Here is a 12933-nt window from a genome sequence, read left to right as displayed (position 1 = left end):
ATAGTTAATCATAAAACACTTATACAAAGCCATTTTCGCAGGCTGTACATTATACATTCATAAAGTACTCGAAGACACATGGTAGTCCTATACATGCCATAACAAAATCAACCAAATATACCAAAAGAGCTTTGATATGTGGGCGCTTCGACTCAAGATCCGAGTCCGATAGCTGGAAAAAAATCTAAAACAGAGGAGCAATGTAACGATAGCAATTTATGCTTAGTAAGTTTGAGCAAGGAATTCCAGCATAACAAAGATATCACACATTTAGCTAAACGGAATATTTCATAATACGCAATTTATCGATATAAACTTGCTTCACAACATTAACAACCCTTATGCACATACACAATAGACTAACTTAGCCGAAGGCCGATAGCTCGTTTATCAACTGAGCGAACATTTATTTGTAAGGGCTCGATTTAATTCAACACATACGTAACATATCCCCATATTGGGATGTTTTTCGAGTATTCGCTGGAATTTTACAGCAAGCTCATTCATTACCAAATCACGTACCTTCGGGATTTAACCGGATATAGCTCCTCGTTCAAATGCCTCGGACATAGCCCGGATTTAGTAACTCACACAATGCCTTCGGGACATAACCCGGATTTAACAACTCGCACGAATGCCTTCGGGACTTAACCCGCTTTAATAACTCGCACGAATGCCTTCGGGACTTAACCCGGATTTAGTATCTCGCACAAAGGCCTTCGATCTTAGTCCGGATATATTCGCTTAGCACAAAGCCTTCGGGACTTAGCCCGGACAGCATTCAATTATCATGCACCTCTAACAATAATTCATGGCACATTCGTATTTCTTTTCATTAGCAAAACTCAACACAAGGCACACACCATCCTTGCACCATTCGGCTCAATAGCCACTCATAGAGCATGATTTTAATTTTCTTAAAACATGATATCACATCGTAATTTAAGCTCTCTTACTCAAGAACTTACCTCGGGTGTTGTCGAACGATTCCGCTAGCTATTCAACCACTTTTCCTTCCCTTATCGTTTTATTTCCCCTTTGCTCTTGAGCTTAATCAAACAAATAAATTGATTTCATCATTTAGGCATCAAAGATGAACACAAGGCACTTAGCCATATTTATACATTAGACATTAAAGTCTCATACATGCAAACATCATGCATCAACACAACATATTAGCTAATTTCTTTACCCTTGGCCGAATATGCATGTCCTTTTTGGGGTCGATTTCAACACTTAATACACACATATACACACTAGTAAAGCATCCTCCCCCTTTTCATCAATTTAACACATGCATTGCTCATTAACATGCAAAGTTACATTCGGCCTTAGCACACATCTTGCTAGCCGATTCTTCTCCATTTAGCAACCAATGCACATATGTGCTCACACAAAAAAATGCTAAAAAGAGGTTCAAGAATCATCAAGCCATCATCACATGCATCATTAACAAGCTTCATATTTTGCATGCAATGGCATTAACACCACCTCCACCTAGGCCGAATCTTAACTCATCCTCATGCCTCATCACACAACATAAACATCAACCAAGAATGATTCATCCATGGTCAAGTGCCATTTCCATCACATAGCAAATTTAGACCATGGTAGGTAGAACTCAAGCTAACAACTAAAACATCATGCTCTCATGGAACATCATCAAACATACCTTAGCCTAGCTACATGCATGGCCGAATCTCTTCACCTTTCTTCTTCTTTCCTCCTTCAAATTTTGGCCAAGGATGAACCAAAGGATGAGAAAATTTTCTTTGTTTTTCTTTCTAGTTTTGGCAAGCATGAAGATGAGAAAAGGATGAACAAAATCCCCCCCTTTCTCTTCTTTAGCTCACGGCAATGGGGGGACAAACACTACACACACATTTTTTTTTCTTTTGTTTTCCCTTTCTTTATTACCCATACTCCTTATTTATTCTTCCACTACAAAACATGTTCATGACATGTTTGCCCATCCTCCTGTCATGGCCGCCACTACTCATTAGGGGGAATTTGACATGCAAGTCCCCCTTGTCCACATGCACTAATAGTCCTCACACATTGACCTATCACATTTAGAATTTTCTCACATAAGTCCTATTGACTAAATTCACATGAATCAACAAATTGAAGCTTGAAATTTTCACACATTCATAATTACATATTACACAATAAGTATCACATTCAAACATTTCGGTGACTCGGTTTAGCGGTCCCGAAACCACTTCCCGACTAGGGTCAACTTTGGGCTGTCACAACTCTCCCCCACTTAAGAAATTTTCGTCCCCGAAAATCTTACCGGTAAATAGGTTTGGGTATCGTTCTTTCATCGAGCTCTCGGTCTCCCAAATTGCTTCCTCGATCCCGTGTTTGAGCCATAACACCTTACTAGCGGAACTCTTTTGTTTCGCAACTCCTTCACTTCACGAGCTAGGATACGCATCGGTTCTTCTTCATAGCTCATGTCGACTTGAATTTCAACCTCTGATGGGCTAATTATATGCGATGGATCAGATCGATAGCGTCGAAGCATCGAAACATGAAAGACGTCATGAATCTTTCAAGCTCCGGGGGCAAAATCAATCTATACGCAACCGGACCAACTCGTTCGGAGATTTTGTACGGCCCAATGAATCTTGGGCTCAACTTGCCCTTACGGCCGAACCTGAGTATCTTTTCCAAGGTGAAACCTTAAGGAACACTTTGTCTCCCACCTGATACTCGATGTCTTTTCGTTTCAAATCTGCGTACGATTTCTGACGATCCGTGGCTACCTTCAGACTTTCACGGATTACCTTTACTTTCTGTTCAGCATCTCTAATCAAATCAACTCCGAAAATTTTGCTTCACCGAGCTCGGTCCAAAACAATGGTGTACGGCATTTACGACCGTACAAAGCCTCGTAAGGTGCCATCTTAATACTTGATTGAAAACTATTGTTGTAAGCGAATTCAATCAAAGGTAAATACCGTTCCATGAACTACTGAACTCGAGGATGCAACATCTCAACATATCCTCAAGTATCTGAATTATCCTCTCGGATTGACCATCGGTTTGGGGTGAAAAGCAGTGCTAAAATGCAGCTTGGTACCCAGAGCTTCTTGCAATTTCTTCCAAAATCGTGAGGTGAATCTCGGATCTCTATCCGACACGATAGAAACAGGTACCCCGTGTAATCTCACAATTTGATAAACGTACAATTCAGCTAGTTTCTCCAATGAAAAATCCGTACGTACGGGGATGAAATGAGCCGACTTAGTCAGTCTATCAACAATAACCCATATCGCATCCTTCTTACTTGCTGACAAGGGCAGTCCGGACACAAAGTCCATTGTGACTCGATCCCATTTCCACTCGGGTATCATGATCGGCTGGAGTAATCCTGAAGGCACTTGATGTTCCGCTTTCACTTGTTGACATATTAAACATCTCGAAACAAAGTCAGAGATGTCCCGTTTCATACCATGCCACCAAAATTGACGTTTCAAATCATTGTACATTTTCGTACTCCCCGGGTGAATTGACATTCGGCTACAATGGGCTTCGTTCAGAATCATCGAAATGAGTTCCAAATTCCTTGGAACACACAAACGATTTCTGAACCTCAAACAATCATCATCATCAATTTGAAACTCCGATTCCTCGTTCGGAAAACACTTAGCCCGTTTTGCAACCAATTCATCATCGACTTTCTGAGCTTCACGAATTTGGTGAGTCAACAATGGTTTAGCTTTTAATTCAGCTACTAACACACTGTCTGGCAGAACAGACAAATGCACGTTCATCGCTCGAAAAGCAAACAATGACTTCCGGCTTAAGGCGTCCGCAACCACGTTAGCCTTTCCCGGGTGGTAATCAATGACAAGCTCGTAATCTTTCAACAACTCAAGCCAACGTCTTTGTCGCAGATTCAAGTCTCATTGAGTCATCAAATATTTGAGACTTTTGTGATCCGAAAATACATGGCACTTCTCACCAAACAGATAATGTCGCCATATTTTTAAAGCAAACACGATGGCAGCTATTCGAGATCATGGGTCGGATAATTCCTCTCGTGTGGCTTCAATTGTCTCGACGCATAGGCCACGACTCGACCTTCTTGCATCAATACGCAACCCAACCCAAGTAGGGATGCGTCACTATAAATGACAAACTCTTTACCTGATTCGGGTTGCACCAAAATTGGAGCTTCAGTCAAATGAGTTTTCAGTTGGTCGAAACTTTTCTGACATTTCTCCGTCCACTCGAACTTAACATCCTTTTGAAGTAGCTTCGTCATTGGTGTGGCTATCATCGAGAAACCTTTCACAAATCGTCGGTAATAATCGGCGAGCCCCAAAAAGCTCCGAACTTCAGTAACGTTTCTCGGAGGTTTCCAGTCAAGTATGGCTGAAATTTTGTTCGGGTCAACTCGAATACCCGACGCGGATACCACATGACCCAAGAAGCTAACCTCTCTTAACCAGAACTCACACTTACTGAACTTAGCATATAACTGCTTATCCCGCAAAATTTGCAGCACTAGCCTCAGATGCTCAGCATGTTCGGTCTCGTCTCTTGAATAACCAAAATGTCATCAATGAACACCACTACGAACCGATCCAAATATGGTCTGAAGATCCGATTCATCAAATCCATAAATACTGCAGGGGCATTAGTGAGCCCAAACGGCATCACTAAGAATTCGTAGTGACCATATCTCGTTCTGAAGGCAGTTTTGGGAATATCTGAATCTCGGATTCGCAACTGATAATAGCCCGATCTCAAATCTATTTTGAGAACACTGAGGCTCCCTTCAGTTGGTCGAACAAATCATCGATGCGCGGCAACGGATATTTGTTCTTTATCGTCACTTTATTCAGCTGACGATAGTCAATGCACAACCTCATGGTTCTGTCCTTCTTTTTCACGAACAATACTGGTGCACCCAAGGTGAGAAACTTGGTCGAGCGAAACCTCTATCCGTCAGTTCTTGCAACTGAGCTTTCAACTCCTTTAACTCGGTTGGTGCCATACGATACGGAGCTATCGAAATCGGCGTAGTCCCAGGTACAAGCTCAATACCAAACTCTACCTCCCGAACAGGTGGTAAACCCGGTAATTCTTCCGGAAAAACATCCGGGTATTCACAAACCACCGGCACAGATTCGGGTTTCTTTTCTAATTCTTTGTCACCAAGTACATACGCAAGGTATGCTTCGCACCCTTTTCTTACATATTTCTGTGCCAACATTGCTGATATTACAGCTGGCATCCCCTCTAAATCCGCAGACTCAATTCGGACTACTTCGTTATTTGCGCATCTCAAATCAATAGTCTTGCTCTTGCAATTCACAATCGCATCATGCGCGGTCAACCAATCCAAACCAAGGATAACATCAAATTCATCAAACGGCAAGAGCATCAAGTTCGCCGGGAAACAGGAACCTCGAATTTCCAGGGGACATTTCTTACACACTTTGTCGACAAGCACGTAACGACCCAAAGGATTTGACACCCGAATTACGAACTCAGTAGACTCAATAGGTAAAGTCTTACTGGTTGCTAAGGTTTCACATATGTAAGAATGAGTAGAACCAGGGTCAATCAAAGCAATTACATTAGTATCAAAGAGGGTGAATGTACCGGTAATAACATCAGGCGAAGAAGCATCCTCGCGGGCACGTATAGCATAAGCTCTAGCAGGCGCACGGGCTTTGGATCTGGTTATATCATCTCTAGATCCTCTCTGACCACCACCAGCATTGCCCATATTTCCAGAGGATCTACCTCGAGCAGTGGTGGCACCCGGTCTCCCACTCTGATTTGCATTCTGCCCCGACAACCTCGGGCAATCTTTAATGAAGTGGTCCACTGATCCGCATTTGTAACAGGAGCGGTCAGGAAATCTACAACTCCCCGAATGCCATTTACCGCAATATCGGCATTTCGTCCTGTCTCGACGTTCATTCCCAACACTGGCGACCGAAGTGCCTCGTGTACCCACAGGGGGTCGATCACGATCTCGTCCAAAAAGGCCCGAAGTGCCTCTAAACTGGCCCGCATCATCTCGAAATCTCTTCGATGTCTGTTGAAGAGACCTCCCCGAGGATCTTTTACGAAACTCTCCAGTTCCCTCATCAACTCTTCGCTTTTCTTTTCTAAGCTCTTCGGCTTTACAAGCTCGTTCAACAAGTACCACGAACTCTTGTATTTCAAGAACGCCAACGAACATTTTTATATCTTCATTCAGCCCATCCTCGAAGCGTTTACACATAATAGCTTCGGACGAAACACATTCCCGAGCGTATTTGCTAAGTCTAACAAATTTTCGCTCGTAATCAGTAACCGACATGGAGCCTTGCTTAAGCTCAAGAAATTCCTTCCGTTTTTGATCAACAAATCTCTGACTGATATACTTTTTCGAAACTCAGTTTGGAAAAACTCCCAAGTTACTTGCTCTCGGGGCACAATAGAAGTCAGAGTACTCCACCAATAGTAGGCAGAATCACGTAGCAAGGAGATAGCACACTTTAGGCATTCATCGGGTGTACAAGATAGCTCATCGAGTACCCGGATAGTGTTGTCCAGCCAAAATTCAGCTTGCTCGGCATCATCGCTATCCATAGCCTTAAATTCAGTAGCCCCATGTTTTCGGATTCTGTCAACTGGGGGCTTATTTGACCTTATTTGGTCCGTTACCGGTGGTATTGTAGGTGCGGGGGTAGTATTTGTCGGGAATGGAGGTTGTGGAACAGCCATATTAGTTCGAATGTATTGGTTAAACCAATCATTCATCACGCTATAGAATGCTTGTCTAGCTTCATCATTCTGATTACTAGCATTAGGTTGAGAGTCCGCCGGCACTGTCCCTTGTGCGGGAGCAGGCGCTACACTCTCAAGATCATCAGCTACTTCTCGGTCACGATCGGGATCCATTACTATAAATAAACAGATTTACGATTGTCAGAAATCACCACACTATCAAGTAATCACATAAAATGGCATGTATAGCTAGACCCAAAACATTACGGTAGTCCTAGAATCGACTAAACCGTAGCTCTGATACCAATAAAATGTAACACCCCGAACCCGAGACCGACACCGGAGTCGGACACGAGATGTTAACAAACTTTGAAAAATTTTTCCAGACACTGCCCAGTCTGAGTACTAGTCGCTTCAAAAATCATATCTTGAGTTTCACAACTCAAAAATCAGTTTTGTGATTTTTCCCTGAAACTAGACTCATGTCCCCACCTATAGATTTTTTTCTAGAATTTTTGGTCGGGCCAATTAGTACAGTTTATTAGTCAAAGTCTCCCATGTTACAGGGGTCGACTACACTGACCTTTTCCCATTACGACTGGGATATCTCTCTGCACAGAGCTTCAATACTGATGCCGTTTGTTTCTATGGAAACTAGACTCAGAGAGGAATCCATACATATATGGTATGACCCCTAATTATCTCTGGTCAATTTATAGTGAATTTACAAATGCGGAACAGTGAATCCAGAAACTGTTCTGGCCCTGTTCCACAAGAACCCGAATATCTCTTTCTGTACTGTTCCTATAATTGTTTCGTTACTTCCATATGAAAGTAGATTCATCAAGGTTCGATTACATAATTTATTCACTATTTAATTCCACTGCTACGAATTCTTGTGATTTTTCCAATCCACACCACTGCTGCTATCAGCTTCTGTTTTCAAAGTGAACCTTACCTAATTTGGGGTTTCATGGACCAACTAGGGCCTTGTCATACATAAGCCCACACATGATCATACTTAGCCATTCTAGTGGCTGATCATTTGCTCAACACTTCCATTCCAACATAGTTACATCATGAAACCATCTATACATTCATAAATACGAATGGTCTAATGCCATACTCCACTTCTACAAGCCATTTTCGCATGGCTGTACACTTATACATTTCATAAAGTACTCGAAAGACAACAATGGGTAGTCCTATACATGCCATAACAAAATTCAACCAAAATAGTACCCAAAAGAGCCTTTGATAGTGTGGGCGACTTCGACTTCAAGATCCCCAGTCCGATAGCTGGAGAACCAAAAATCTATAAAACAGAGGAGCAATGTAACGAGTAAGCAATTTATGCTTAGTAAGTTTGAGCAAGGAATTCCAGCATAAACAAAGAATATCACACATTTAGCTAAACGGAATATTTCATAATACGCAATTTATCGATATTAAACTTGCTTCACAACATTAACAACCCTTATGCACATACACAATAGACTAACTTAGCCGAAGGCCGATAGCTCGTTTATCAACTGAGCGAACATTTATTTGTAAGGGCTCGATTTAATTCAACACATACGTAACATATCCCCATATTGGGATGTTTTCGAGTATTCGCTGGAATTTTACAGCAAGCTCATTCATTACCAAATCACGTACCTTCGGGATTTAACCGGATATAGCTCCTCGTTCAAATGCCTTCGGGACATAGCCCGGATTTAGTAACTCACACAATGCCTTCGGGACATAACCCGGATTTAACAACTCGCACGAATGCCTTCGGGACTTAACCCGGCTTTAATAACTCGCACGAATGCCTTCGGGACTTAACCCGGATTTAGTATCTCGCACAAAGGCCTTCGGATCTTAGTCCGGATATATTCGCTTAGCACAAAGCCTTCGGGACTTAGCCCGGACAGCATTCAATTAATCATGCACCTCTAACAATAATTCATGGCACATTCGTATTTCTTTTTCATTAGCAAAACTCAACACAAGGCACACACCATCCTTGCACATTCGGCTCAATAGCCACTCATAGAGCATGATTTTAATTTGCTTAAAACATGATTTAATCACATCGTAATTTAAGCTCTCTTACTCAAGAACTTACCTCGGGTGTTGTCGAACGATTCCGCTAGCTATTCAACCACTTTTTCCTTCCCTTTATCGGTTTTATTTCCCCTTTGCTCTTGAGCTTAATCAAACAAATAAATTGATTTCATCATTTAGGCATCAAAAGATGAACACAAGGCACTTAGCCCATATTTATACATTAGACATTAAAGTCTCATACATGCAAACATCATGCATCAACACAACATATTAGCTAATTTCTTTACCCTTGGCCGAATATGCATGTCCTTTTTTGGGGTCGATTTCAACACTTAATACACACATATACACACTAGTAAAGCATCCTCCCCCTTTTCATCAATTTAACACATGCATTGCTCATTAACATGCAAAGTTACATTCGGCCTTAGCACACATCTTGCTAGCCGATTCTTCTCCATTTAGCAACCAATGCACATATGTGCTCACACAAAAAAAATGCTAAAAAGGAGGTTCAAGAATCATCAAGCCATCATCACATGCATCATTAACAAGCTTCATATTTTGCATGCAATGGCATTAACACCACCTCCACCTAGGCCGAATCTTAACTCATCCTCATGCCTCATCACCACAACATTAAACATCAACCAAGAATGATTCATCCATGGTCAAGTGCCATTTCCATCACATAGCAAGATTTAGACCATGGGTTAGGTAGAACTCAAGCTAACAACTAAAACATGCATGCCTCTCATGGAACATCATCAAACATACCTTAGCCTAGCTACATGCATGGCCGAATCTCTTCACCTTTCTTCTTCTTTCCTCCTTCAAATTTTTGGCCAAGGATGAGAAAATTTTTCTTTGTTTTTCTTTCTAGTTTTTGGCAAGCATGAAGATGAGAAAAGGATGAACAAAATCCCCCCCTTTCTCTTCTTTAGCTCACGGCAATGGGGGGACAAACACTACACACACATTTTTTTTCTTTTGTTTTCCCTTTCTTTATTACCCATACTCCTTATTTTATTCTTCCACTAACAAAACATGTTTCATGACATGTTTTGCCCATCCTTCCTTGTCATGGCCGGCCACTACTCATTAGGGGGGGGAATTTGACATGCAAGTCCCCCCTTTGTCCACATGCACTAATAGGTCCTCACACATTGACCTATCACATTTTAGAATTTTCTCACATAAGTCCTATTGACTAAATTCACATGAAATCAACCAAATTGAAGCTTGAAATTTTCACACATTCATAATTACATATTCTACACAATAAGTATCACATTCAAACATTTCGGTGACTCGGTTTAGCGGTCCCGAAACCACTTCCCGACTAGGGTCAACTTTGGGCTGTCACAACACCTCTCAATAACCATATCCATACCAAACGATTATAACATTATGCTCAAACATATATAAGCCATTTTCGCATGGCTATCCAAAATTATACAAAACCGAAGGGTACATGACCAACAACAAAAGGGTAGTCCTATACATGCCATTTTCAGAGTTCAACCAAAAGTGTACCAAAAGGGTTTTGATAGTGTGGGCGACTTCGACTTCAATAATCCCGAGTCCGATAGCTGACGAACCAAAATCTATAAAACAGAGATTCAAAGAACGGAGTAAGCATTTAATGCTTAGTAAGTTTTAAGCAAAACAAAGTGTTCTCAATCACTATCATTGGTCATTCATTTCAACTGTTCGATGAAGTTAATCTAGAGCTTCATATCGATCTATAATATCATTAAACGCAACACTTGGCTGCCACATATATACTTTCGAATAATAATGACCTAGATGGTCAAATATTTCCAAAGCACATTCTTCATCGATTTTCAACTTTCAATAATCCTTTCCACTTGTTCATAATCACATCCATACTTTTAAGTATTTCAACATGACAAGTACTAAATTACCATAGGCTCATAAAGAACCAACATATTCCTTATCACATATATGTAAGCTTACAAATCATAATCCTTACCTTGTACTGGCACATCTAGCTCAACCCAACCCATACTCAGATCATAAGGCTTTTGGGCAGAATATGCACTAATACATAAGAATATTTCATCGCATGCTTTATTATACAAACATACCATTACCAATTAGATCATTCTCACATTTGGAGTTATAATATTAATCACATTTACCTACCTCTTTGATACTGATAATTCACCTTGAAATCACTCCACCGATGAGTAAGTAATACGTACCTGAACATCTTGAATACATAATACTAATTTGATGGTAACTTAATGCAGATACTCAATATCAAAGTCTTACCTGAATCCTAGCATTTAGCCGTCGGGTCTTTAAAGCTCGGATATAGTACGAGCACGAAGCCTACGGACATTATTCAGGATAATATTCTCGCATAAAGCCTGCGGGGTTTTAACCCGGATATTGTACTGACACAATTGCCCTTCGGGACTTATCACATTTATACACTTCCACATCCATCACATTGGCCATTCGGCCTTATCACATATATACACTTTCACATTCATCACATTGGCCATTCGGCCTTATCTCATATATGCATGTTCACATTCATCACATTGGCCACTCGGCCTTATCACACGTACACATGTTCACATTCATCACATTGGCCATTCGGCCTTATCACATATATATACACTTTCACATTCATCACATTGGCCATTCGGCCTTATCACATATATACACTTTCACATTCATCACATCGGCCATTAGGCCTTATCACATATATATACACTTTCACATTCATCACATCGGCCATTAGGCCTTATCACATATATACACTTTCACATTCATCACATCGGCTATTAGGCCTTATCACATATATACACTTTCACATTCATCACATCGGCCATTAGGCCTTATCACATATATATACACTTTCACATTCATCACATTGGCCATTCGGCCTTATCACATATATACACTTTCACATTCATCACATCGGCCATTAGGCCTTATCACATATATACACTTTCACATTCATCACATCGGCTATTAGGCCTTATCACATATATACACTTTCACATTCATCACATCGGCCATTAGGCCTTATCACATATATATACACTTTCACATTCATCACATTGGCCATTAGGCCTTCTCACATATATACACTTTCACATTTATTCAAATATACTTCAAATACCACATATACTATCATGTACAGACTTGGTCTTGGCCGAATCTACATCCATCACTTTCCAATGAATAATTCAATTTTACGCCATACTATCATTTCATATTCGAATACTCATAAGCTTACAATATCACGATTTAGAATTCAAGTATGGGTTTAATCAATAGCTTATGAGCAACTAAAACAAGTTTTATCCATGTTTACAACAAAATCACATATTCACTACGAGCTATTTTCCTGAGCAATGGTCACTAAATTATTTATAACCGGAGCTACAAAACTCCAAATCACTTCCCGTTAATTTTTCCTGAATATAGACTCGTATATCTTCCATCTATAAAATTTCCAGAATTTTAGGTTTGGCCAATCAATACCAGATTTTTCTTAAAGTTTCCCCTGTTTCACTGTTTGACTAATCTGACCACTCTTCACTACGAATCAAATTTCTCATTTTACAGAATTCAAAATGTGTTGTATTTGATTTCATTTGAAACTAGACTCATTAAGGAGTCTAAGCATATAAATTTTATCTTATAACCATTTTTGTACAATTTATAATGATTTTCTAAAAACAGAACAGGGGATTTCGGAGTCATTCTGACACCGTCTCACACAACTTTAAATATCTCTTTATAGGAAATTTCTTTGCTCACAAGGTCTCTTTTATAAGAAACTAGACTAATTAAGCCTTGATTACATATTTTATTCAGCCTATAATTTCACACCAACAATTTATAGTGATTTTCTAAAATCACGTTACTACTGCTGTCCAAAGCAAATTATTACAATTTGCTCTTAAATTTCCAAGTCCAAACACATATGAACTTACCATTTGAGTTTAAGACATATCATGGCCACATCATATCTTATTAAATCAACTCATTATGTCCTATTATGATTGAATTTATTCAACGTTTAATTACTTAAAACTTACCTCGGATGTTGTCGAACGATTTCGGCGGCTATTCGATCACTTTTTTCCTTTC

This window comes from Gossypium hirsutum, chromosome A04 (assembly GCF_007990345.1).
Source record: "Gossypium hirsutum isolate 1008001.06 chromosome A04, Gossypium_hirsutum_v2.1, whole genome shotgun sequence".
NCBI lineage: Eukaryota > Viridiplantae > Streptophyta > Magnoliopsida > Malvales > Malvaceae > Gossypium > Gossypium hirsutum.
Note: the sequence above shows the minus strand (reverse complement) of the source record.